This window comes from Myotis yumanensis, unplaced genomic scaffold, assembly GCF_028538775.1.
Source record: "Myotis yumanensis isolate MYYU_CA2020_CCGP unplaced genomic scaffold, mMyoYum1.0.hap1 SCAF_1, whole genome shotgun sequence".
Taxonomy (NCBI): Eukaryota; Metazoa; Chordata; class Mammalia; order Chiroptera; family Vespertilionidae; genus Myotis; species Myotis yumanensis.
The window spans coordinates 62,590,613-62,618,316 of record NW_027223752.1 but is presented as its reverse complement, the minus strand read 5'-3'; the positions used below and the strand labels follow the sequence as shown (position 1 = coordinate 62,618,316).

At 39.8% G+C, this 27,704-nt stretch overlaps 1 protein-coding gene and 1 pseudogene across 2 annotated transcripts in view; one reads left to right on the top strand and one right to left on the bottom strand.

Moving 5' to 3' along the window:
* The window catches only part of TMOD3 (tropomodulin 3), a 74,123-nt gene that overhangs the window by 6,399 nt on the left and 40,020 nt on the right, over nucleotides 1-27,704 (top strand). The window contains exon 2 of one of the 2 annotated variants that reach the window (XM_070422778.1): nucleotides 1,427-1,496. The exons of the other annotated variant lie outside the window; for it this stretch is intronic. The gene's annotated coding sequence lies outside the window, so the exon portion shown is untranslated. The remainder of the gene's footprint in view (nucleotides 1-1,426; nucleotides 1,497-27,704) is intronic. 2 annotated transcript variants of the gene reach the window in all.
* LOC139002959 (E3 ubiquitin-protein ligase SIAH1-like) lies at nucleotides 22,815-23,461 on the bottom strand (annotated as a pseudogene).

Below are 27,704 nucleotides of genomic sequence, written 5' to 3'. Positions count from 1 at the left end.
GCCACAACCTTAATTCTGGTCTGTACCTTCTTTTGAGTAGGATACCTCTTCAAAGAAATGTTGTTTGAACTGGTTGCTGAAAGATGTGAAAGGATTCAAACATGAGAAAAAGGGGGAAGGATTGCTGTGTATCAGGTGTAATGAACAGTGAGATGTGAGGGCTGGAGGCAGAAATGCATGGAGATGTATTTACCTTGGCTTTGATACCGGATATTCGAGAATCACTCCTTCCCCTTCATTTCCTCTCCTTTCCCTGGCTCCCTTCCCATGTACTTTGATCTGTTTGCTTAGTATATACTTCTCCCCACCTCTATCTAGCTAACCTTATCCTTCCTGACCACCCACAGTGATCTCTGAACTTCTGTAGCACCAATTTCAGTACCATTTTTTGACACTTAATTATATATTGCCTTGATTTTTTTTTTTAAGCTTTATGTGCCTGTCTCATTTTCCCAAATAGAGTGTTAGTCAAGGTGTTTAGGTCTCAGGAAACACAAACCCACTTAAGCTAGCCTATTAGAAGGGATGCCACTTACGCTAGCCTGCTAGAAGGGATGGTGTCAGGGCTGGCACTTGCAGTGGCTGTTACTGTAAGGCGATAGAGGCCCCTGAAATGAACCATAGCTGGAACCCCGAGCAGGCACTGGGAAAGTCCCTGCCCTCCTTCCTCCGTCTTTGTCCTATGTGGACTCTCTTCAACTTCTTCCTGTGCCTCTGAGCTCCCTTCTGGATGTTAATTTGATTATCTTGATTACTGAGTTTTTGTTGCCCTCTCCAATGTTGCACCTGAGGCAAGTGCCCCCCCCACCCCACCCCTCGCCCCCTAGCTCTAGCACTGCTCCATTCTCCCCTCTACAGACTGGCTTTCTCATGGCTTCTGCTTTCCCCCTTAGTAGCTTCAGCTTAAATGTGACTTTGGCTTGCTGTAATGCTGCCTCCAGACCGCATGATAAATGATCTCTCAACTGAGGTTTTATTTCCAGCTTTCTAGATTCCTGGAGAATTGAATTTTTTTCTATCTTGCTTGGGTTGCGGGTAACCCCTGTACCAAACATCTGTGAGGGAGGTGGCATTTTTATGTGGTTGCTTAGGCTGTATACTTCACAGGGCCTGCAGTAAGGGTGGTCCCAGACAAGGGATTTAGGGTTGGTTTTCCCCAAACATGCTTACTTTGGTACTGGAGATCAGGTATCTTTTTTGTAGCTGTACTGCATTTAGCAGATTAACAGCCAAAAAATAGGCTTGTTTCTTATTTAGTATTGTTTATTGCTATGGCTCTCTGACCGTTTGACCATTAGGGTTAACTTTTGGGCATAATAGGCTAATCAGAGCCGCGCGCGCGCGCACACACACACACACACACACACACACACACATTTTGTTTTTAATCCTCACGCAAGGACATGCCCCTCATTGATTTTCAGAGAGAGAGTTGAAAAACATCGATTGGCTGCCTCCCGCACACACCTCAACCGGAGATTGAACTCGAAACTCAGGTATGTATCCTGACCGGGAATTGAATCCACAACCCACAACCCTTGGTGTGTGGGATAATGCCAATAAATTATTAAAATTTGTTTTATCATAATTTGAAAATTATAATTTTGAAGCAAATCAAATATATTTTGGACATATTTTTCTAGTTCAGAAAGACTGGGGATGGATATTGATAATCAGTTAAACAAAGAGTAATAATAGGTCTTTACTGACTCTGCCCCCAGTCCAATTAGAATATGGTAAAACCAGGTACTCCCAACATTGATCTAAAACCTTACTAATCCCCCTTCTTATTTTATTATACATTTATTTAGTATCTACTAATTATATTGCAGGCACTATGTTGGGCTGACAGTATAAAAATAAGTGCCTGCCCTCAAAACCCTCACAACTTATAGAGAAGATAGATATTTATCGAGTTGATTATAGTATGGTGAGATAAATGCTGATGGAGGTGTGGGCAAAATGATTTAACACCTCTCTTCTACTGTTTTGTGTACATTCATCTCTCACTTTTTTGCATTCTCATTTTTAGTCTTACCTCTCTCTCCCAATCTCTATAATTAATTGTCTATTATATGGATCACAGTATAGTAATATTTCATTTACCTAGCATGAACTAAGGCAGTATTCCTTAAAAATGAAGTTTGAAGATAATTAATAATGATTTTATTAGCTAACATTTTTTAAAATATATGTTTTATTGATTTTTTACAGAAAGGAAGGGAGAGGGATAGAGAGTTAGAAACATCGATGAGAGAGAAACATTGATCAGCTGCCTCCTGCACACTCCCTACTGGGTATGTGCCCGAAACCAAGGTACATGCCCTTGACCGGAATCGAACCTGGGACCCTTGAGTCTACAGGCCGACGCTCCATCCAGTGAGCCAAACTGGTTAGGGCAGCTAACATATTTTTGAACACTTGCTCTGTGTTAAGAACTGTTCTAAGGGATTAATATGTATTAATTCACTTAATGAATTAATGTATTAGCTCTATGAGAAAGGTACTATTATTATTCTCATTTTACAGGTGGGAAAACAGAGGGACAAAAAATAGTTCATCATCTTACCCAAGATTACAAAGCCAGTAAGAAATTGAAATATTTTTAAAAAGCTATTTTAAAATGTAGCATAACACTTTTTCTGGTCTTTTTTAATGGAGTCCTCCAAACTTAACCAATCTGATTTGGAGGCTATAGAATTTAGAATTAATTGTGGGCATTGATGTTATTCTCTGCTGTTGAATTGTCTTTTGAGGTTGTTGTACTTTATAGGTTATTGGTAATTGCATTAAATTGTTTCACGCTTTTTGTGTTTTAGTTACTTTATAGTTTTTCCTCCTGCTCTTGCTTTTTGTCAGTTACTGTCACTTCAGTAATTTGCTTCTGTTAAAGTGTAGTAACAAAAGTAATAATGTGGTGGAAAGTACTGTATAGGGGCAGTGTATAGTGTAAACAGCATGAATTTTAGGTTCAGGTTCAAATTCACGTCCACTATTGAGATTTTATATATCCTTGATCAGGCTCTATCCCCTCTGAGTCTCAGTTTCTTTATCTGTAAAATAGGGATAGTTATATTTTGCAGTTATTATGAAGACACATATATGATAAAGTACCTGGCATATAACAGGTATGCAAATAAAATTTGATTCCTTTATTTTTCTCTTCATTATATTGGAATATAGCATATGGCCTCTTTGTTAATCTGAGAAACTCAGGCAAATGAAAGAAATATGTTTCTAAGATGTAAGATATATACAGTTTTATTCTGTCATGTAAAAATAATAGTTTACAGTTGGTGTCATGACTGTTAATTTTAGAACTATTATCCTGAACTCCTGTTTTGGGTCCATATACTATAGTCTCAGCAACCTCCTCTCCTTCTCTACATTAAATTAAGTTGCCTTTTACTTCTGTGTGGCTCTCCTGATTTCCCTTGTTTATTATTAAAGGGAAAATGTCCTTTAGCCTTTTTTAAAAGAACATGTGCCAAAACACATCTTATGACCCTGGGGTTAGCAAACCAAGCTCCTTGGCCAAGAGCAATGATTTCTCAGACTTCCCTTCTTTCATTAGTTCTGCTTTTTCAGCTGTCACATCTTAAATATTGTTTTTCTTTCTACCTCCAACCCTGCCATTTCCCAGAAACTATCTCCACGAGTAGTATGGTTCTCATTATTTCGGTAGTTTTATGTAGTTTGGATTTTATTTATGTGTATATGTATTTGATAGTTTTGTTTTTGTTTTTACATGCAATAAACTTTAATATTTCAAGAAAAATGATCTTAAATGTAATGTTACATGCAATAAACATTAATATCTCAAGAAAAACGATTTTAAATATGATAATGTTACATGCAATAAACACCAATTATTCAAGAAAAATGATCTTACATATAATAATATTACATGCAATAAACATTACTATGTCAAGAATAAAAGGATTTTAAGTGTAATAATATTACCAAAACTGTACTAACATAGTATGATACCACAAAAGTTGTAGGAAATATTAAAAGTCTGCAAATAACAGGATTACTTCTATTATATTCTAGTATATTTTTCCCCCTCTGGTTCTATTTTTATTCATCAGTTTATGTTGTCCATTATATTCCATGAGTGAGATTATATGATACTTATCTTTCTCTGACTGGGTTATTTTGCTTAGCATGATGCTTTTAAAGTCTATTTTGTCGGATATGAGTATTGCTACTCCAGCTTTTTTTTTTTCTTTTCCATTTGCATGGAAATTTTTTTTTTCATCCCTTCACTTTCATCCTGTGTGTGTCTTTTGTTTTGAGGTGGATCTCTTGTAGACAGCATATAGTTGGGTCATGTTTTTGTATCCATTCAGCTACCATACACCTTTTGATTGGACCATTTACTGGTAATCCATTTACATTTAGGGTTATTATTGAGAGGTACTTATTTATAGCTATTTTAATTCTGTATGGCTAGGGTTCTCTTTCTGTTTCTTCTTCTCAACAATCCCTTATAGCAATAATCCCTTTAGCATTTCTTGTAATGCTGGCTTGGTGGTGATGAACTCCTTTAGTCTTTTATTTATTTATTTTTTTGGTCTGGGAAGCTCTTTATTTGACTATTTTGAATGATAGCCCTGCTGGATATAGTAATCTTGGTCTCAGATCCTTGCTTTCTGTTACCTTGAGTGCTTCATGCCATTCCCTTCTGGCCTGTAGAGTTTTTGATGAGAAGTGAGGTGTCAGCCTTATGGGAACTCCTTTGTAGGTAACAGTTTTCTCTTGCTGCCTTTAAGATTCTTTATCCACTGGGGTGTTGAGGGCTTGTCCTCGGGGGTGGGAGTGGCTGGTGGGGGTCAATCTTGGGAAAAGGAGACATATGTAAAACTTTAGACAATATAAGTAAGTAAGTAAATAAACAATATAAGTAATTAAGTAAATAAACAAATAAAATAAATGATCCTCTCTTTGTCTTTAACTTTTGACATTTTAATTATGATGTGTCTGAGTGTGGGTCTGTTTGAGTTCTTGTTTGGGGTTCTCTGTGCCTCCTGAACTTGTGTGACTTTTTCCTTTTCCAGGTTAGGGAAGTTTTCTACCATTATTTCTTCAAACACCTTCTCTATTCCGATCTCCCTTTCTGCCTCTTCTGGCACACCTGCTATTCTAATATTGTTATGTTTCACATTGTCCCACAGCTCCCTTAAGCTGTCCTCCTGTTTTTTAATTGTTTTTTCTTTTTGGTTCTCTGATTGAGTGATACTTTCAACTCTGTCTTCTAATTCACTGATTCGATCCTTACCTACCCCTAATCTGCTGTGTATTCCTTCCAATGTGTTCTTTATTTGTGTTATGTCATTCTTTATCTCAGACTGTTCTTTTTTCATAGTTACTATGTCTTTTTTCATACTGTTGAGCATTTTTAACATCATTACTCTGAACTCTGTTTCAGATAAATTTCTTATCTCTGCTTCATTTATCTCTTCTTCTGGAGAATTTGCTAGTTCTTTCATTTGGGGGTTATTTCTTTGTTTCCTCATTTTGGTTGTCTGTTTGGGTTTGTGACTGTGTTTTAGGTAGATCCTCTGTACCTCTCAATCTCTAGTGCAGGACAGTGTAAAAGATTGTTTCTGACTAATTGGGTCAGGCAAAGACTCAAAGCCTCCAGAGACTGCCCCTATCTATAGACTAATAGTATTTGATTTGAATTGCCCCCAGGCAATCGTCCTCAGATATGGTGAGAGTTTTTTCAACAGAGTGGGGCGGTTGCTTCTGCCTGGAGGCTAATTATTACTTTTAATCACTTAAGTGGCCTCCGGGCATGGTGTTTTCCAATGGGGTGTGTCAACTGTCTTCTCCCCAGGCAAGGCAGATGTTTATGTGGGAAAGATGTCCTCCACTGTGTGAGGGAATGGCTTAGCCCAGGAAACTTCTGCCTTCTGAGCTTTATCCCCCAAGATCCCAGTCCTGGGTTCTGCTCTCACAGCTCCAGTCCACTTCACCCTCCCTCTGCCAGAGCACAAGGTGGGTGGCTCCACAGGGAATTTTTGTGTGTTGGCCCTTTAAGAGGCTGTCCGAACTTTCAGCTGCCACTCCCTGGCAGACAGCACTGCACTGCTTTTCACAGCTAGATGTTATGTGGGTACCCTCCTCAGTCTATATACGGTCTCTACCTTTGGTCCTTGGGTATCAGGGTTCTCTCCTGCTAGTTTTCCATTGATTATTCAGGAAGCCTTTCCATATCTCAGTTGTAATCCCAGCTTGTTCCTGGGAGCATGTTCGAGCAGCATCCTCCTACTCTGCCACCATTTTTAATCTCCTGTATTTGGTAGTTTTCATTATCATTTGTAGTGAGCCTATCTTAATTTGAAAAATTTCAGGTTTTGTACCAGAGGTTTTATACCTTGTCTTGAAAAACTCCAATAAAAACTTGTGAATACTCTCTCCTTACTGGACTGTTGTTGGATGCTTCACCTCACGCAAATACTCCAGCTCAAATCACCAAAGTTTTGTGTGTGTTTTTTAAACAACTTTATTAAGATATAATTTACATATCATAAAATTCATCATTTTAAGTATACAATTCAGTAATACCAAATAACTTTTCCTATCAAAAACTTCAGTGATCTCTTTGGTCTGTAAGAAGATACTCATCTTGCCCTTTTCCTTTCGTTCCCAAGATCACTTATGGTGGGTTGGTGGGTTATGTGTATAAGAGTGGCCCGGTGCACAGATTCGTGCACATTGAAAGGGAAATAATTAGAAAAAATATTTTAACATTTAATATTGGATTTTGTGTTCCACATGGTCCATGTACCATATTTGATCTTACAATTTGAAAAAGTTGAGGATACTGGTCTTCATTCAGAATTTTTGCCTTAACTATACAGTCAATGTCATGTTCTGTTTGTTGTTTGGATTTACTATCTAATATCAATAATATGTGAGTGTGAGGCAGTCCGTGTTTCTGAAATTCTATGACATGAATTTTAGCTGTAACTTTGCCAAATAAATCAAATTTGTATATATCATTTAAAAGAGCATTCAGCTTAATATTTAAAACCCTGGCTACCAAGTCAGGTCTGTTTTCAACTTTTTGCCAGCATTGTAAATTATTTGTAATAGCTGCCTATTTTGAGTTGCATGTCATGGTTATGAATAAATTGGGCTTGCCATACTTTGTTACAATTGCCATACCATCCTGATATTGCTGCTGCATATTTCTGGGACTCCCCTCAAGAGATGATGAAGGTATTATCATTTTACCAATCGGCACATTGTGATTTTCAGATCTAGATGTGAGGTAATCCATCAAACCATTATATTTTTCAACTCTCAACTTAGATTGGCTTGCTTTAATGAAATTTATCCGATTGGCTTCCATTTTTTAATATGAATCGACAATATACTGTTGAGTTAATTTTTCTGCATTTAAAATAGGATTGAATGTGTCCCGGACAGAGAGATGAAATCCATAATACTGCATTTGTGTGACTCGTGTCCTTACATTTTGTCTGGTATTATTGTTGATTACACTGTCATCTCTGAGTCTTAATGCAATACCTGTTCCCCAGCCTTTTTCACCATGTGGAAAAAGAATAGCATACGTCATTGCATCTAATGTAGGAAACAGGATACTGATTTGTTTCATTTTAGTGACATTCAGATTATTGGGATCTGGTTTACAATGAATGAGCTGGTCCCTTTCAAAAGGAGGTTCTCCATCTTCCTTTCTGAATATGACAGCAACTTCAGTTACACGGGGATAATTATATCTACCCAGATCACTATTACGATTATATTTAATTGCCGTTGTTACTTCCGTAGGAGCAATACCTTTTGCTGCTGCTTCAGATTGGGCTTCCTTTTCTACCTCATGTAGCATCTTGTATGATTTTGTTAATTCGTTTATTTCATGCATGAGGTTGTTGATGTTGATCATGAGTCTTTCTGAGCAACCTTGGTTTTCTGACATTGCTAATCTTTTACTCGTCACTTCGGCCATGTCTAAAATGTAGAGTTGAGCAAACTTCCGAGAAACACCATCTGAAGCATGTAAAATTCCAGTATGCTGATAAACTTGACCGTATGTTCTAAAACAGTGTGGCCCATATCCTGATGGTGAAGCGATATTTGCATTCATTGAAGCAAAAGCAAAAGAACTATTTATGGAACGAATATTTTCCATAAAATTTTTACTGTCAGAATCTTTGCTTATCATTAATTTTTTAAAATATGCTGGGTAGTCTGGAAAATTTATATCATTTGGACAAACTTTACCTTTGCTGCCACAATAAATTTTCCATCAGATGGTTTTTCACCAGAGAAATTTAGTGATAGGCAAAATTGACATGTAAAGGTCATTCCACCACAACTATGTTCGGTAATTACATCCTCATTTACTTCATTTTTGCTGTGAAGGCAGTTCCTACCAGTATTGGTAGTACTTGTCGATAACAGTTTTTCAGATATATTCTGTCGACAACACTGCTTTTTTTCTGGCTGCAGAGGTATGTTGTGCCAATAGTTGGTGTTCAGATCTGGTGACGCCGCTGCTTTCTTTAGGCCAAAGAGGTACATTGTGCCAATAGTTGGTCTTCGGACATATTCTGTTGACAACTCTGGCTTCTTTCGGCTACAGAGATACATATGGGGCCAGACAGACAGAGTGGGACCGCGGGAGATTGGCCTGCCTGGAAGGGACCACAGGAGGGCTTCAGGGCGTGTCTGGCCCCATCTCTCCTCGGCAGCCCCAGCTCATGCCCCCAGCTTCACAGTCCCACCTGGCACCTGCCTTGGCCTGGTGCCCCCCACTCACCTGCTCCATCATCCCGCCGTGGTCCCGCTGTCGTCGGGGTCCATCGGGCCGGCAGTGCCTCCACTGCTGCCTGCTGCCAGCGCCCTGTCACAGACACCTGCCATGTTCCGAGCTGCCCCCCGGTGGTCAGCACACATCATGAAGCGAGCGATCGAACTCCCGGTCTCCTGGTCAAACTCCCGAGGGGACAATTTGCATATGGAACGAATATTTTCCATAAAATTTTTACTGTCAGAATCTTCACTTATCATTAATTTTTTTAAATATGCTGGGTATTCTGGAAAATTTATATCATTTGGACTAACTTTACCTTTGCTGCAACAATAAATTTTCCATCAGATGGTTTTTGTTGTTGTTGTTGTTGTTTTAATATATTTTTTATTGATTTTTTACAGAGAGAAAGGGAGAGGGACAGAGAGTTAGAAACATCGATGAGAGAGAAACATCGATCAGCTGCCTCCTGCACACCCCCCACTGGGGATGTGCCCGCAACCGAGGTACGTGCCCTTGACCAGAATCGAACCTGCGACGCTTGAGTCCATCGGCTGATGCTCTATCCACTGAGCCAAACCGGTCAGGGCATCATCAGATGGTTTTTCATCAGAGAGATTTAGTGATAGACAAAATTGACATGTAAAGGTCATTCCACCACAGTCTTTTATACCATATATATAGATTGCTTCTCCCTGCCACGTGATTATTTACAAGTACCTCATCTGTTGGTTATTGCTTCAGTTATTCTGCATATGATAGTACCTCTTTAAGAATGAGGTTCTCTACAGTTATGACACTAGGATCAGGTGCCATTTTCTTTCTTTTTTTTTTTTTCCAGAGAGGAAGGAAGAGGGAAAAATAGAAACATCAAAGATCATAGAGAATCATTGATTGGCTGCCTCCTGCACCACTATCTGCTACTGAGGATTGAACCTCCAACCCAGGCATGTGCCCTGACTGGGAATCGAACTTTAACCTTCTGGTTCATAGGTTGATGCTCAAACACTGAGCCACACCAGCCTGGCTGGTGCCATTTTCTTGAAGAATGGCTCCCCTCTGCCAGTTGACTGAGGGAACTCATTCTCTCTTGAGGTATTCTCCTCCTGGTGAGAATTACATCCTAACTCCAGGGCATACCAAATTTCTTTGATTGGTTCTACATTCCCCACCTTCCAAGTGAAACATCCAGACACATTATGCAAATTGTAAACAGGTACCTCTTCAAACATAACTGCTTTTTTGTTTTAGTCTGAGAACAAAACTTGGTATGTCCCTAGATCTCTGGAATTGTTTAGAGTGAAACCAGTGGTATCCCTAAAAGTCACAAGTGTGCTGCTTCTCTGAGATTGTGTATGAAATGCCTTCACTATATAGGAGTGAGACATGGTCCATTGAGAACCAGTCAGACTAGCTAGGGTACCAGACACCTGAATCAAGTATTGGGGCAAAATGGTATGGTGCACCCTGAGCATTGTTAACCTTCCAGAGGAGAAAAGAGAATAATTAATGGGTTGGAGGAGCTAGGAAAGGCTTTGGAGAGAATGGATTTGAGCTAGTCTTTGAAGGGTGTGTAGAGTTTTGATAGGATGGAGAGGTGAAATTTGGGTATAGAGTAGGGTGGATTGTTGAAGAGAAGTACACACCATTGTGGGAAGAAAACGGAAATTAGGATATTTGTGAGACCCTGAGGAAAGCCAGGCTGAATAGAGCAGAGGGTTCCTAGTAATTGTTAATGAAAGTAGGAAGGTGGAGTTTTATCAGGATCACCTGAGACACAGTCAGACTACAAAAACACCTAGCAAATAAAAATTTCTAAACAAAGGAATAAAATGTAAAAGCACTGCTTCAGGAAGCAGTCAGGTGACTATGATCAAGGTCTTTCGAGCAGGAAAACAGGAGCTTAGAGTTGGGCAAGGAGTTTGTTTGTCCCTGGGAGAGAGAGCCTTGATAAAGCATTGTTTTTGTTTCCTCTCTTTATGAAGCTTCAGAAATTTTACTAGTTACTGGAACTGGTCCGGAGAAGGGGCGTGGTCCAGAGACAGGAGGCTTTGAAGGCCTGCTCAGAACATCAGAAAAATTAGTTATTTCTCTTGAGGTTTACTTAGGGAAAGGGAAGAAACACCCTAAAACTGGCCCCAACCCCAGTTTCAGAGTTTCTTTTAGAGGTTGGGGGGAGTTTGATTATCCTTTTTTATTTCTCTTTTTCCACAACCAATAAAGAAAATATAATAATAAACTTAGGTACAAGGATCCAATATTTTTTTAAATCATCAGAATCCCAAGAGGGACAGAGTTTCAATTATATAGAGACTTTGATCCCAAGCTGTGGAACTTGGAAGAATATGTAATTATATATCACTTTAAATGATTTTTGCTATTTGTTTCATAGATTGTTAGTCTTTTTTCTTAATGTTCTGAGATTCTTTTTTTTAACCAAATAGTTCTTTATTAGCTCAAATCTACCTTAGTGTACCAGTTCATTCCCAAATTACTCTACCTCTGAACAACTAAAACTCAATGATCAATTAATCTCCGTTAGCCTAATGAACACACAAAATGTACCTCTAACATTGCACTGTAACTTCCCCCACCAAACAAAACAGGAAGAGTGGTTATGTTTAGCTGAGTTAGTCTGTCATGCAGCATTTTCATTATATTCTTTTGTTCTTTGAATTTATCTTTATTGTTGAAAGTATTACAGATGTTCTCCTTTACGCCCCCCCATTGACTCCCTGCACCCCAGCCTTCATCACACTATTGTCTGTGTCCATGGGTTATGCATATATGCACATAAGTTGTTAGGTTAATCTCTCCTCACCCACCTACCCACCCGCCTTTCCTCTAAGATTCATCAGTCTGCTCCATGCTTCTAAGTCTCTGGATCTATTTTGTTCATCATTTTATTTTATTGAGATCATATGATACTTATCTTTCTCTGACTGGCTTATTTCGCTTAGTATAATACTATCCAGGAATAGTTTGAGGAGGATAGGTGTTAGTTGTTCTTTGAAGGTTTGGTAAAACTCCCCCATCTGAACCAGGGAGTTTTTTTTTATTACTGCTTCAGATTCATCAGCTGTTATTGGCCTATTCAGGTTTCTGATTCTTCCTGGTTCAGTTTTGGAAGATTGTATTTTTTTAGGAATTTGTCCATTTCGTCCACATTGTCCAGCTTGTTGGCATATAGTTTAGTTGTTCGTAGTATTTTCTTACAATTCTTTGTATTTCGGTGGTGTCAGTTGTTATTTCATCTCTTTTGATTCTGATTTTATTTGGGTCCTCTCTGTTTCTTTTCTTTTTTTTTTTTTTTTATATCTTTATTGTTCAGATTATTACATTTGTTCCTCTTTTTTCCCCCCATAACTCCCCTCCTTCCAGCTCCCACCCCACCCTCCACCCTCACTCCCCACCCACTGAGTTCATCCATAGGTGCATGATTTTTGTCTAGTCACTTCCCGCATCTCCCACACCCCTTTTCCGTAAGAATAGTCAGTCCATTCCCTTTCTATGTCCCTGATTCATTATAATCACCAGTTCATTCTGTACATCAGGTTATTTATTCACTTGATTCTTAGATTCATTTGTTGATAGATGCATATTTGTTGTTCCTAATTTGTATCTTTACCTTTTTCTTCTTCTTCCTCTTCTTAAAGGATACCTTTCAGCATTTCATATAATACTGGTTTGGCGGTGATGAACTCCTTTAGTTTTTCCTTATCTGTGAAGCTCTTTATCTGACCTTCAATTCTGAATGATTGCTTTGCTGGATAAAGTAATCTTGGTTGTAGGTTCTTGGTATTCAGCACTTTGAAAATTTCTTGCCATTCCCTTCTGGCCTGCAAAGTTTCTGTTGAGAAATCAGCTGACAGTCGTATGGGTATTCCCTTGTAGGTAATTGAGCCTCTTTCTCTTGCTGCTTTTAAGATTTTCTCTTTGTCTTTTGCTCTTGGCATTTTAATGATGATGTGTCTTGGTGTGGTCCTCTTTGGATTCCTTTTGTTTGGGGTTCTCTGCGCTTCTTGGACCTGTAAGTCCATTTCTTTCTCCAGGTGGGGGAAGTTTTCTGCCATTATTTCTAAAAATAGATTTTCAATATCTTGCTGTCTCTCATCTTCTGGAACTCCAATAATTCTGATATTAGACCGCTTAAAGCTGTCCCAGAGGCTCCTTACACTATCTTCACACTTTCGGATTCTTTTTTCATTTTGCTTTTCCAATTGGGTGTTTTTTGTCGAATCTTTGGTTTGATTCTTGTGCTCCTCTGGTCTGCTATTGGGTATAATATTCTTTATTTCAGTCCGTGTATGCTTACTTTCTAATTTCTTTATCGTAGCATCGAGGGTCTCATTAGTTTTCATGAGGCTCTGCACAAATTTATGGCAAGCCCTCAAAATTGCGATTCTTAGCTCCATATCCTCCATTTCTGTCATGTTTTTTTGTCTCCGCATCTTATATGCTTTCTTAGTGCCCCCCGCCTTGTGGTCTCTGTGCGCAGTCTTGTTCTAGCCAAGCCTTAATTGTTGTAGTTAACACTAGAGGGATTTGACCACCAGGCCGACTGGCTGTAGGAATCAGCTGTGGAAAACGTCTGTCTTCTGGGGAGGCGTTATTCCAGCCTTTGCCTGAGGCGGTCGGCAAATGGTTGTGCGCAGGGCCTGGGCGGGGCGGGCTCAACAGGGCGGGGGGAGGGAGCAGCTATGGCCGCTCTCAGTCCGTCCCCAGGGGCTCTGCCTCTCTGTCCCAGCGGCCGCTGCAAACCTCGGAGGGGCCGTAGCCAGACAGTCCCGCTTCTCCCGTTTGAGTCTGGGTCCCTAGAGACTCGCCCGGATCTGTAGCCCAGAGTCTGAGACTCGCTCCTGATTGAAAACGACAATCGTGCCCTCAGCCGCCAGCCCGCTTTGCGCGCGCACCCTCACCACCGCACCGCCGTACCTTTAAATTTTCCACACTGCGCCTCCGCTGAGCATCAGAATGCTGTTGTTTTTTGCTTCTAATTGAAGAGACTCTCCTCAGCCAGCCTTCCCGTGGTTCTGGTTGATGTCCGCTCCGACTTTTAGTTGTATTTTTGAAATGGTTGTCCACGGTGGCTGTCTCCGGTGTTTACCTATGCCGCCATCTTCCCGGTCTCCTCTCCTCTCTGTTTCTTGATTAGTCTGGTTAAAGGTTCATTAATCTTGTTTATCTTTTCAAAGAATCAGCTTTGGTTTATTGATCTTTTAATTTTTTTTTCAGTCTGTATATCATTTATTTCTGCATTTATCTTTATTATTTCCTTCCTTGTACGTACTCTGGGCTTTTCTTGTTGTTCTCCTTCTAACTAGTAGGGTTAGATAATTTACTAATAATTTTTCTTGTGTTTTTTTTTTTGAGGTAGGTCTGTAGTGCTATAAACTTCCCTCTCAGGACTGCTTTCACTGTGTCCCAGAGACTTGGGGTTGTTGTGTGTTCATTTTCATTTGTTTCCAGGAAGTTTTTTATTTCTTCCTTGATCTCATTGATAACTCATTCATTGTTTAATAACATGCTACTGAGCCTCCATGTGTTTTAATGTTTTGGGGTGTTTTTACTTTAGTTGATTTCTAATTTCATTCCACTGTGATCTGAGAAGATGCTTGATATGAGTTCAGTCTTCTTGAACTTGTAGAGACTTGTTTGTGCCCTAACATGTGGTCTATCTTTGAGAATGATCCATGAGCACTTGAGAAGAATGTATATTCTGCAACTTTGGGATGAAATGCTCTGTAAATGTCAATGAAATCCATCTGATCTAGTGTGTCATTTAGAGTCACTGTTTCCTTGTTTAATTTTGGTCTGGAAGATCTATCCAGTGAAGTCAGTGGGATGTTAAAGTCCCCTACTATGACTGTATTGCTATCGATCTCTCTTAAAATCCTCCTGGTTCATAGGTCGATGCTCAACCACTGAGCCATGCCATCCAGGCTACCCTATCTTTTGATTGGACCATTTAATCTATTTACATTTAAGGTTATTATTGATAGGTACTTACTTATTACCATTTTAATACTTTATGTCTATGTTTCTCTCTATATGTATTTCCTAGTAAGTCCCTTTAACATTTCTTATAATGCTGGTTTGGTGGTGATAAACTCCTTTACCCTTTTTTTTTTGTCTGGGAAGCTCTTTATTTCATCATCTATTTTGAATGATAGCCTTATTAGATAGAGTAGTCTTGGATTCAGTCCCTTGCTTTTCATTACCTTAAATACTTCATGCCATTCCCTTCTCACCTATAGAATTTCTGATGAGAAATCAGCTGACAGCCTTAAGGGAGTTCCTTTATAGGTAACAAATTGTTTTTCTCTTGCTGCCTTTAAGATTCTCTGTCTTTAATTTTTGGCATTTAATTATGACGTGTCTGGGCGTGGGCCTGTTTGGGTTCTTGCTTGGGACTGTCTTTACCTCCTGTACTTGTATGACTTTCCTTCACTAGGTTAGGGAAGTTTTCTGCCATTATTTCTTCAAACAGGTTCTCTATCCCTTGCTCAGTTTCTTCACCATCTGGTACTCGTATGATGGGGATATCGATACGTTTCATGTTGTCCCACAGCTCCCTTAAACTGTCCTTCTGTTTTTTAATTATTTTTTCTTTTTGGTTCTCTGATTTTTTTTTTTTTTTACTCTGTCTTCTAATTCACTGGTCTGATCCTCGGCTTCCTGTAATCTGCTATTTATCCCTTCCAGTGTATTCTTTATTACTGCTATGTCATTCTTCATTTCTGGCTGCTCATTTTTCAGTTTCTGTATCTTCTCATGCTGTTGAGCGTCCTTGTAATCATTATTCTGAATTCTATATCTGATAAGTTGCTTATCTCCATTTCATTTATTTCTTCTTCTGGAGAATTCTCTCATTCTTTCAATTGAGGTTTATTTATTTTTGTCTCCCCATTTTGGCTGCCTGTTTGGGTTTGTTTCTATGTATTAGATAGATCTGCTATGACTCCCTTTTTTTTTTTGGAGAGTCTCTAGTGCAAGACAATGTCACACAGTTTGTGACTGACCCTCAGTACCCTGTTTGGAGCTATTAGCAATCCAAAGCTTGTGGCTCCCTCTGGTGGGGTTGGGTGCATTTGGTCAGGACCAAAATGCGCATAAAGGTCTGCTTTTCCTAGCCCAGGGTCCAGAAGCATATCAGGCAAAGCACCTAGAGATCTGCCTCTGCCTGCAGGCTGATTGTTATTCTCAGTCTCTTAATGAGTCTCAGGCTATGTACCACAGCAAGGTGTAAACTCCACAGGGTCGGGCAAGAGGTTTTCCAACAAGATGGGGCAATTGCCCCACCCTCAGGCAAAAGCTGCCTGGATAGTTAAGGTCTGCCTGAGTAAGGTGTCCTCTGCAGTATGGGAAAAGTACTCAGCATAGGAATCCAGGTGACTGCTCTCTTAAGCTTTATCCCCAGAGCCTCCTTCCCTGGATTCTCCTCAAAGAGCTCTACTAGCCTCTGCCAGAGCCCAAGGTGAGTGGTTCCACACGAAATTTTGTGCATTGATCTTTTAAGAGGGAGCCTGCATTTCCAGCTGTCTCTCCCTGGCAGACAGCAACCCCACTGCTTTTCACAGTCAATGTTATGTGGGCACCTTTTTCATTTCTGGTGCTCTGGGCTGGGAATTCCAACGTGGGGTTTAGACCCCTCAGTTCTCAGTGGTAACCCCCCACAGCTGAGATATCCCTCTGGAATTTTAGAGAACTTTTATTAAAGTTGGGGAAAGTAAAACAAGGAAGGGCCTAGGGCAGTGGTCGGCAAACTCATTAGTCAACAAAGCCAAATATCAACAGTACTTCTTCAAAATAGACTCACCCAGGCCGAAAACCGACTTCTGCGCACGGGCCACGAAGTTTCAGTCGCACTGTACGTGCGCGCCCGCGTGGTATTTTGTGGAAGAGCCGCATGTGGCTTGCAAGCCGCAGTTTGCCGACCACGGGCCTAGGGTAACAGGAGAGAGATTAGGTGGGGGAATGAGCCTAGGCTGAACTGCTTTGGCTCAATAAGAATTAAAAGAAAAGGGGGCCTTGGGAACAGGTTCAGGGAGTTTGCCTGGTACAAACTGCCACTGCCCATGGCTACCCCAGTTGCAAGCCTTGTGAAATCCCTCGAGTTTAGGAGATGCAAGCCTGTGGGGGAAGAAAAGGAGGAAGGGAAAGTTGCGGGTGTGCTCCCGGGAGGGAGAATGTGCTGGAACCTTTGTTTTGACGGTTTTAAAGGCTAGAGGATAGGGTCCTGCATGCCCGTGGATGTAAAAAGGAGGTAGAGAAATAGAAGAGACATCCCAATGATGGATTCTTTTTAGTGAACCACTCAGCCTGGATTATAATAATGGAGGGTGGCAGGAGAGGGTCCGAGGGGGAATTAAATTTACTTCAACTATATGCCCAACTTTTCTGGTCACCATTTTTGTAATTGAGAGAGAAAGTGTTTCAAAAGGAAATAGAAAAAATTAAATTTAACATCAAATCTACAATTGATTATTACAGTCTCTGTGCCTTGTTTGTGCCATATCTTTGATCTTGTGATTTCTTAAATTCCAATTTGAGAAACATTTATAAAGTAGGGGACCTAGAACAAGAATCTGTTTTATGCAGCTCTGGCCGGGTAGCTCAGTTGGTTAGAGCATCATCCCCATAGGCCAAGGTTGCGGATTGGATTCCCAGTCAGGGCACATAGAAGAATCAACTAATAAGTGCATAAGTAGGTGGAGCAACAAATCTCTCTCTCTCTCTCTCTCTCTCTCTCTCTCTCTCAAAAGCAATCAATAAAAACAAATTATTATTTTTTAAACATATTTTATTGATTTTTTTACAGAGAGGACGGGAGAGGGATAGAGAGTTAGAAACATCGATAAGAGAGAAACATCGATCAGCTGCCTCCTGCACACTCCCTACTGGGTATGTGCCCGCAACCAAGGTACATGCCCTTAACCAGAATCGAACCTGGTCAAGGGCATTGAGTCCACAGGCCGACGCTCTATCCATTGAGCCAAACCGGTTAGGGCAACAAATTATTTTTTAAAAAGAATCTGTCGTATGCAATTTTCTCAAATTCTTTTCTTCCCATTCCCGTGGCTCCTTTCCTCTCCCTCCAGTCCAGTGCCTCCCCTCCCGCAAACAGTACATTAAATGAAAGAGGCACTTAATGAAGGTATGGGTATATTGATTTGAAGGCAGGGAAATTGGTAAGGTTGAAAAAGGATAGTTTTTCAGAATTAAGGAAAAAAATCTTGTCTGAAGCCCAAGAAATTCACAAGGGATGAAACTGAGGAAAGATGTTAGCATTTTACCTTTTGTTCACTGCATAACTTCAACTTGCTCTTAGCATGGTTTCTTTTAGACCTAGCCTAGTTTATTTTAGGATTTTGTATGTAGTCCAATGCTTACTAACTTGGTGGATTAAGAAAATTCTTACAAGAGGAAGAATGAGTCATAGCAATACTCCCTTTGGGAGAGAAAGAAAGAAAACCCTCAGATTAGTCTCTCCATTATATACTTGGAATGGATTCATCATTTTGATTGATGGCTGAGCACTGATGAGCTTTTCTTGCAAGCCACCTCATGTCATATTTGGTTTTGTCCACCATATGACTGGTAGAAGGCTCTTTTATGTTAACCAGTAGAGATAAAGAGTTCTGTAACCTTATTACCCTGAGAGACTCATTCATATGATGTTATTTCTATTTTAGTGTTTTTTTTTGTTTGTAACAACTTTTAGAAAAGCTTCAGCATTTTTCAATCCACCCAATCTGTTAAACAAATAACTCACCCACCAAAAAATAAAAGAATAATAAAAAAGAAGGAGAAGGAAACTATAAAACATTTGATACCGAAAACTGGGTAAATTAAGGTTGTGGCTCTTGTGGCATTTGTCTTTGGTATACACAGACTGGGTTCCCCTCAGACCTTGCCTTGCAACTCCACGAAGAAGAATAAAGAGAGGAGTGGGCTAGAACTAGGAGCTGCTTTGAGCTAGAAAAGGAAATGGGGTACTTACATGAGGGCCACAAAGTCTCTTAGTAGAGTCTTGTTGAAAGAGTATTTTTGAAGAGGTCTGAGCCATGTGTTAACTGTTTTCTTGTAATAGTCATAGAACTGATCTGGCTGCTTTCTACTTAAAGGTTGCTCTCAGTAACGTGCCTCCAATGAAATCTCTCTTTCTTCTGTCTCTAACAAGTTTTTCTGGGCTGCCCTCAGACTTCATACTTTATTTTCTTACCTTTGGGGATATATGGATCTCATTTTTTAAAATTCAAGCCTGGTTGATGTGGCTCAATGGTTCAGAATCGACCTATGAACCAGGAAGGAGGTCACGGTTCAATTCCCAGATCAGCCCAGGTTATAGGCTCCATCCCCAGTGAGGGGTGTGCAGAAGGCAGCTGATCAATAATTCTCTCTCATCATTGATGTTTCTATCTCTCTCTCTCTCTCTCCCCCTCTCCCTTCCTCTCTGAAATCAATAAAAATATATTTTTTTAAAATTTAAGATGATGTCAGTAGTAATGGCAAGAAAGATAGGACTGCTTAGCTAATCTCATACTTGGGTTGATTAGTTTCCATGAAACTTTTACACAGACTAATCAACCACATTTTCTCAAATTTCTATGTGCAGAGCAACTACCTCACTCAGATGTACCCATATTTGGGTCAACCATAACATCTCAAGAACTCTACAAAAATCATTATTAATGTACTGCCCTTGAGGCTTCATTGTATAGAAGAGTCAGTGTACAAAACAGAAGGATAGATTTAGCATCCCAATTTATTTCCTTTTTAAAAAAATGTCTTTATAAAAGTAAAGATAGCCCTAACCGGTTTGGCTCAGTGGATAGAGTGTCGGCCTGCGGACTGAAGGGTCCCAGGTTCGATTCCGGTCAAGGGCATGTACCTTGGTTGCGGGCACATCCCCAGTAGTGGGTGTGCAGGAGGCAGCTGATCATGTTTCTAACTCTCTATCCCTCTCCCTTCCTCTCTGTAAAAAAATCAATAAAATACATTTTTTAAAAAAAGTAAAGATAAAGATTACTTTTATTACTATAAAAGTAATATACATTATTATATACAACTAAAGTAAAATATTTTTCATTTTTCAGGAGTTAAATACTGTGTAATAGTGCATAGGATGTGGTGACACAAAGTACATATTTTGTTATAATTAGTGTTATCTAGAGTCATAACCTTATAAAAAGGAAATGACCTTAGGGGACTTAAAAACTCCCTTGCACTTGAGGAATCTGCTACATACTATCACAGATATTCATACTCCTCCTCTGCTTTTAACTGTGCCAGGAATAAACAGATGACTTTCTTTACTCCAGCCTTCTCCTTCAAAGAATGTTCCTTAAGCCTGCAGAGATGAAACTCAAGCCTAACATTAAAGAAGAGAGCCTTTAGATGCTTTAAATGTTAAAATCTCTAGACAGAGATCACTTATTTTAAAATTGTTTTCAGATTAATTCTGAAGCCAGGTCCAAACAAAAAAGAAAAAGGAATGTTGATTTGAAATTTTTAACCAAAGCAAATTGAAACACATACTTACAAAGTTAATTGGATGTTAAACCATAGCTAGTTCAAAAGATTACATGGATATTTACCTAGAGGGAATATGTTTATCTCAACTACTATTATCTAATATATATCAACATTGAGATACTTTTATTTAAAAATAAACATATAATCACTAAAAGTTTTCTTTGCCATGAAAGGATAATGAGACTACCAGCTAATAGTCAATATCTGAAACAAAGTGACAAAGCTGAAATAATACTTTGATAAGGGAGAGCTATGCTGGTTAGACACAGTCTCTCAGCAAAGGTGACCAATTTATTATACAAGGCTTTTGGGAAGCCTGGAATGCACGGACTGGCAAACTTCAAGGCCATAGTGACACCAATTGTAGAAGCATAATTATTTGGGGAGTCTGTTGATTGGTTGGCTGGCACTTAGAGCAGTGCTTACTGGTGGGAGTCTGTTCCTAATTGGCTGACGTTTGGAAGTGAGAAGCTGAAGGTGAATAATTGGCTTGCAAAGGCAATTTGTTTATTTATTTAGTTAGTTCTTTTTTTATGACTTCTTGTTAAAATGGCTACAAAAAAATAATTCTTTTCTATGTTGTGGGAACTTTAATTCTCAACATTAAATACATAATAATTAGTTGCACAATGCAAGCATATACAGCAGGTCCTTGACTAACGTTTTGTTCAATATCGTTTCCCTTATAACATTGAGAAGGTGCTTGCTATAGTAACTTAACTCTTTTTATCAATTATCTTATTGCTAACATTGATTTCATTGTATATAATTTTGCTTAAAGTCAAAGAACTTAGCGATGATGTTAGGTGAGGACTTACTGTATTGAAATTTTTTTATGTATAATTCAGAATATAAGGAGAAAATCTTAACTGGACAGGTTAATGAAAATTTTACATATATATACTTGTGTTAACTATCACCTAGTTTAAGATATAGCACATTTTCATCACCCTAGAATATTCTCTGAATATTCTATCTTATCAATACCTCCTAATAGCTATTTCCATTCCCGTGGGTTAGTTTTGCCTGTTCTTGAATTCTATATACATGAAAGCATATAGTATGCATTCTTGTTTTGTCTAGCTTTTTATATAATACTAGAGGCCCTATGCATGAAGTTCGTGCAAGAGTAGGCCTTTGCAGCGGCTGTGACTGCCTGGATCCCTCCCTTGCAGCTGCGGGTCGGCTGCCTGGATCCCTTCCTCGGCGGAGGCAGCCTTCTCCTCCATGCCGCAGCAGCAGCTGCCTCCATCTCGTGGCTGCAGCCCCAGTTTCGTCCTGAAGGACGTCTGGTTTAATTAGCATATTACGCTTTTATTATTATAGATTCCTTTCAACATAATGCATGTGAGATTCATTTACGTTTTTGCTCATATCACTAGTTGCTCTTTATTACTCTGTAGTATTCCATTTTATGACTATTCTACAATTCATTTGTGTGTTTTCCTGGTAATGGACATTTGGGTCATTTTCAGTTTGGGATATTATGAATAAAGTTTCAATGAACATTTTTTACATCTTATTTTATTAACATAAACAAGCATTTCTCTTGTGTATATAACTAGGAGTAAAATTGCTAGGAGAAACTTGGTACAAGTTGTTTAGTTTTAGTACATATTGCCAAATAGTTTTCCAAAGTGTTTGAATCAATTTGCACTCCACTAATAATTTATGAGAGTTTCAGTTGCTCCATATCCTTGTCAACACTTCAGCTAGGTCTCGAAGAATGTGTAGGGGTTTGATTGAGGACAGAGGTAGATGAAAAAGAATGCCTTCATTCTAAGAGAGGGAACAAAAAGAAGCAAATGCATAGAAACCTAAAATTTTTTGGCATGTTTGGAGTATAGGCTGTGTGACGGAGCAGCTGGAAATAATATTGGAAAACTAGCTAGGACCAGGCTGTGAACTTTGTATTTTATGCTGAGGAATTTGGATTTTATGTTGTAGGTCAGCGGTTCACAAACTTTCTGTAAAGGGCCACATAGTGAATATTTAAGGTTTTGCAGACCATCTGGTCTCTGTTGCATTTATTTAACTTTGCCATTGTAGCAAAAAGAACAACCATGAAAATACATAAATGAATGAATGTGACTGTGTTCCAATAAAACATTATTTTTAAAAACAGGTTGCAAGCAAAATTTGGCCCGCTATAGTTTGCCTACCCCTGTTGTAGATAATATGAGTCTACATAAGGTTTTTGAACCAGAGAACAACATGATCACACATGTTCATTAAAGAGAGAACAGAGAAGAGTCTGAAGACTCTGAGCCTGCCCTGTTGAAGTAGTGATAAAACTGAGGTAACAACTCATATATTGAGAGAATATGTCTGAATCCTATCATTTTAGTTGTTTTTTTAATACAGTCAATGTCAAGACCTTGTTCACTCTGAAATATACGAAAGTGGAAGAAAATAAGTGGAGATCCAAAAGATCTAGAATATCTAATTTTCAAAAATTATTTAAATAAAAGCTAAAATTTTAAATGTCTCAGTGAAGTGAGATTGCTGAGACTCCACCTGAAAATGCAAAGCACTGCTAGTGCCCGTCATACTTATCCTGTTTCTCCAAGACCAGCATGAAGTGGAAGCCGAAGTAGGACTGCATCATCACCCAGTCCACAGCCCTGGGGAGACTGATGTCTGTGGCGAGGAAAACGATATCCTCTCCCTGCAGGGTGGTGATGGACTTGTGCTGATGCATCAGATGGGGCATCACGGCTTCCAGAGAGCCTTGCCACTTACAGGAAGCACCGGGGCATGGGCAGGAGTAAGGCCGAAATTCACAGAGCTCTTCGTGGTCTGCTTTTTCTGTGTGTGGCAGAGTTATTTCACACCCAGACGAGGCATATTTACAAGGGGAAAGTACTGAATTGGCCACTTTCTCCATCGCTAAGTTGCAAATGGATCCCAAGGGGCCCCGGCAGGTTGGACAACATGTGAGCTTTGGGTGACAGTTGCTACAGACAAGGTGGCCGCTCTGACACTGACGAATGGGTGGCAACACATAGTCAAAGCAGACAGGACACTCAAAAAGACTGGCCAAGTCATTGTTGGACGCGGTGGTTGCCCATCAGGGCGGGCACCCTCTGCACTTGGAGGTCCCAGTGGGTAACTTGTCACAGTCTGGCGGCTCATTTCTCTCACTGCAGTGGCCGCCATGGAGCCATGGCCCCGTGCCTGTTATGTGTTACTTTTCTATGAGTTGTAGCTTGGGGGTTTTAAAAAGTTCCTGTAGACAGATGATAGATTTATGTACTTTTCTGGCACACTGGATTCACCTCTTCATCATTCAGAATGTGTTCTCCTTCCAGTAAGACAGATATCAAAGCACAAGCAAGCCAGGACAGGTCCTCCCGAAGACAGAGGGAGAGAAAGCGAAGCAGAGCACTGTTCCCAGAGCTTCCCTTCCTGAGGTGTTCCTGAGCTTCTCTACTAACACTTGGAACATTTTTACTACAGAGACATTCCTCAGTAGAGGAGGAGAGCTGAAAGGGAAGTTATGATCAAGTTGGAGAATCTGAGAATGTGAACACCTGATGAAAGAATGATACTGATAAGTTTTGAGTGACTTAAGTTTTGAGCATTAGTTGCTTTGTATTGAAGCTTCTGGGAAACTTTAGTATATTACTTGGAATTTCTTGGCAAATTTCATTATATGAATCTGAAGGAAATAGCTTTCTATTGCTTTGTAAAGGAAAAAAACAAGCCAAAGAAGCCAATTCCTTAAAAAATTAAATAAAAACATTAAAAACATTTTCTCCTAGAAAATACCATAAAAACGAAATAAGAGTTGAAAGAAAATGGAAAAGATTTTTTTACATGTAACTGAAAAAGATTAATATCCAGAATATATTAAGAACATCTATTTAAAAAAAATTTTTGTTTGTTTTTCTTGGAGAACATCTATTTTTTTTAATAACACAATTTTAAAAATGGGCAACAGATTCTTCACAGAATGAGGAACACCATTGGCCAATGAATTAATGAACGTATGAAAAAATGCTCAACTTTATCATAATTCAACAAAATGCAAGTTAAAACTATGGTAAAATACAATATCACATTCACCAGAATAGCAAAAACAAAAAACACAAAAAGTCTGTTAATACCACCAATTAGCAAGGATAAGCAACATGAATTGTCATGTACTGAATCTTCTAGAACTATAAGGTGGTATAATCACTTTGAAAAGAGTTTGAGCCCAGCTGGTACAGCTCAGTGGTTGAGCATTTACCTGTGAACCAGGAAATCACGGCTCAATTCCCAGTCAAGGGCACATGCCTGGGCTGAGGGCTCAATCCCCACTAGGGGGCAGGCAGCTGGTCAATGATTTTCTCTCATTGTTGATGCTTCTATCTCTCTCTTGCTCCCCTTCTCTCTGAAATCAATAAAAATATTTTTTTAAAAAAGAAAATAGTTAGACATTACCCAGTAAAGTTGAGTCTGAGCATACCCTTTTCCAGTAATGTCATTCCTAGATTGAACAGCTTTGAGACACTCTTGCACATGTATACCAGGAAGTAGATAACAAGATGGGCTATAGTAGAAAAATAGAGGGGGGACGACTGCAAAAAACTCAGATATTCATTTATACAACTGAATACTCTATAGAAATGAAAATGAAAGAAGTACAGCTTTAAGCATCAACTCAAAACAATCTTAAATGAAAAATGCAAGTCACACAAGGATTCATGCTGTATGAGCCCATACATATAAAATACAAAATAAAAGGGCAAAACTGAAACTCTTAAGGATATGTACATTTCAGGTAAAATGTAGAGGAAAGCCAGAGAATAAGTAATTCAAAATTCAGTACAATGGCTACTACTTTTGAGGAGGGAGATGCCCTGGCATGGGGAACACGAGGGTACTAGTAATGGTCTCTCTCTGAAGATAGGCATTCATTTTATTATTTTTTAAGCAATCTATATAAAACCCTAATATGCAAATAGACCGAACGGTAACCAAACAACTGTTCGCTATGACATGTGCTGACCACCAGGGGGCGCGCACAGAATGTGGTGTGCATTGGCTGTGGCAGGATGGTGGAACAGGTGAGCAGGGGTGCCAGACCAAGGCAGGGCACCGTCGCTGTCATTGGGGTGAGCCTCTGGTGGTTACTGAAAATTCTTTGCTCCTACATGCCGCTCGCACCTGCTGCCGGTGCCAGGCACCAGCCCTGATCGCCCTTCAAGTCTTCTCCACCTCCCCCTGCTCCTGAGGGGCGATCAAGACCAGCAGCTGCCTCTGGCACCTGCTGCCGGCACCCGGCACCAGTCCCGATCACTCAGCGCTGTCAACAGGTTCGAGCGGCGGCTGCCAGCCCCAATCGCCCCTGAGGTCTTCTCCACCTCCTCCTGCTCCTGAGGGGCAAGTGGGGCAGCAGTCCCTGCTCGCACCTGCTGCAGGTGCTGGCCCCAATTGCTCCGCGCCAGCAACGGGTGCGAGCGGGGCCAGCGCCGTCAGTGCGTGGGAGTGGTGGCAGCGGGAGCGGGGCTGCTGGCAGACAGGGGACCAGGGGCACTAGTGCGAGGGACCAGATCGGGGCACGGAGGATGGGTTGTGACCCGCCCCTAGGCCCACCACAGCCTCACTGCCCACAGTTCCTTTCAAGGTGCACAAATTTGTGCACTGGGCCCCTAGTTTTATATATAATAAAAGAGAAACATGTAAATTGACCATTCCTTCACTACACTCACCAGCCAATCAGGAGTGAATATGCAAATTAACCCAACAAAGATGGGTTAATTTGCATACACAGGCGCCGGGCAGAGAGCAGAGTGGGAGAGCCGGAGGCTTGGGGGGCCATGGCAGAGTGGGAGGCTGTGGGATGGAGACAGGGCAGGAATGGAAAACCTAGAGCATGGGGAGCACCAGGAATGCTGGGAATCATAGTTCGGGTGGCAGACGGATCTCCTAGACACTAGAGCAAAGTGAGCCTGCAGCAAGTTACTGTTGCGGTGGGGGATGGAGGGAAAGCAAAGGTGAGAGACATAAGTAAAATCAGAGTGTCTAGGAAAAATTAAAGGGAAGATATCCTAAAACTTCCAGGAAATCTCCACCAATGAAGCAAAGGGGGAAAAAAAGCCTCTATTATTCTGTGAGCAACAAACCAAACTGGGTGAGGGGGTCTCAGACAATTTGCTCATATGATTGCAAAGACAGACAGAAACTCCTGGAATGGAGAGGGCTCCCCTGAGGGTTCCCAGATTGGAGAGGGTGCAGGTCGGGCTGAGGGACCCACCCCCAGTGCACGAATCTTCATGCACCGGACTCCTAGTAGTATATAAAGATGTTGTGTATGACAGTTTATACTTGGAATAAAAAGCAATCTATTGGAGTAAACTATTTTACTCATTCTAAGGAATGTCATGTTTCCGACCTATAAAACCTGGGTGATATATATTGCCTTTGTTCTGAATATCTCATTCCTATCATATTGTCTATTACAGTACCCTCTTAGTTGGATGACCATTGAATTTATGGCCAAGGCTGGGATACTTTTGAGAGTAAAGAAAAGAGATGCTCAAAATAAGTATTTTTTGAAATATTTATTGACTAAGAAATTAGCTCTATTATATACAGTTATGTGCTGCTTAACAATGGGGATAAGTTCTGAGAAATGCATCATTGGGCAATTTCATCATTGTGTGAACATCATAGAGTGCACTTACACACACCTAGATGATACAGCCTACTCCACACCTAGGCTATATGACTTAGCCTTGCTCCTAGGCTACAAGCCTATATAACGTGCCACTGTACAAAACAACATATGGGTAAGTCAAACACAAGAGAAAATTATGGTATCAAGAGATGCAGTAAACAAGATGGGTGAGGCATTTTACAGCAATGGTTTTGTGTTTTTTTAAGAAGAAAGAATACACTTTAAAATAATATAGTAAATACATAAACCAGGAACAAAGTCATTTATTATCATTATCAAGTATTATGCACTATATGTAATTATATGTGTTATGCTTTTATACCATTGCCAGAACAGTAGGTGTAGGTTTGTTTACACCAGCATCACCAGAAACACGTAAGTAATGTGTTGGGTTATATATTACAAGGGCTACATTAGGTGATAGGAATTTTTTAGCCCCATGCTAATCTTATGAGACCATCATTGGATATTCAGTCCATTGTTGACGGCACATGACTGTACTGTAAACTTCAGTATATTATATTAAACTATATTGAAAATGTATTTTTATATTGATTTTCCAAACATTAAAAAATAGCATAAAGCAAATAATTACTTTTGGTACATATTCTTAAACTTTTATCAATTTCTTACCTTTGTCTCAAATGTCTGTTTATGAAGGGAATATTTTTTTCAATGTGGTCTAATTTTTTATCTTCTAAAATTGCATGC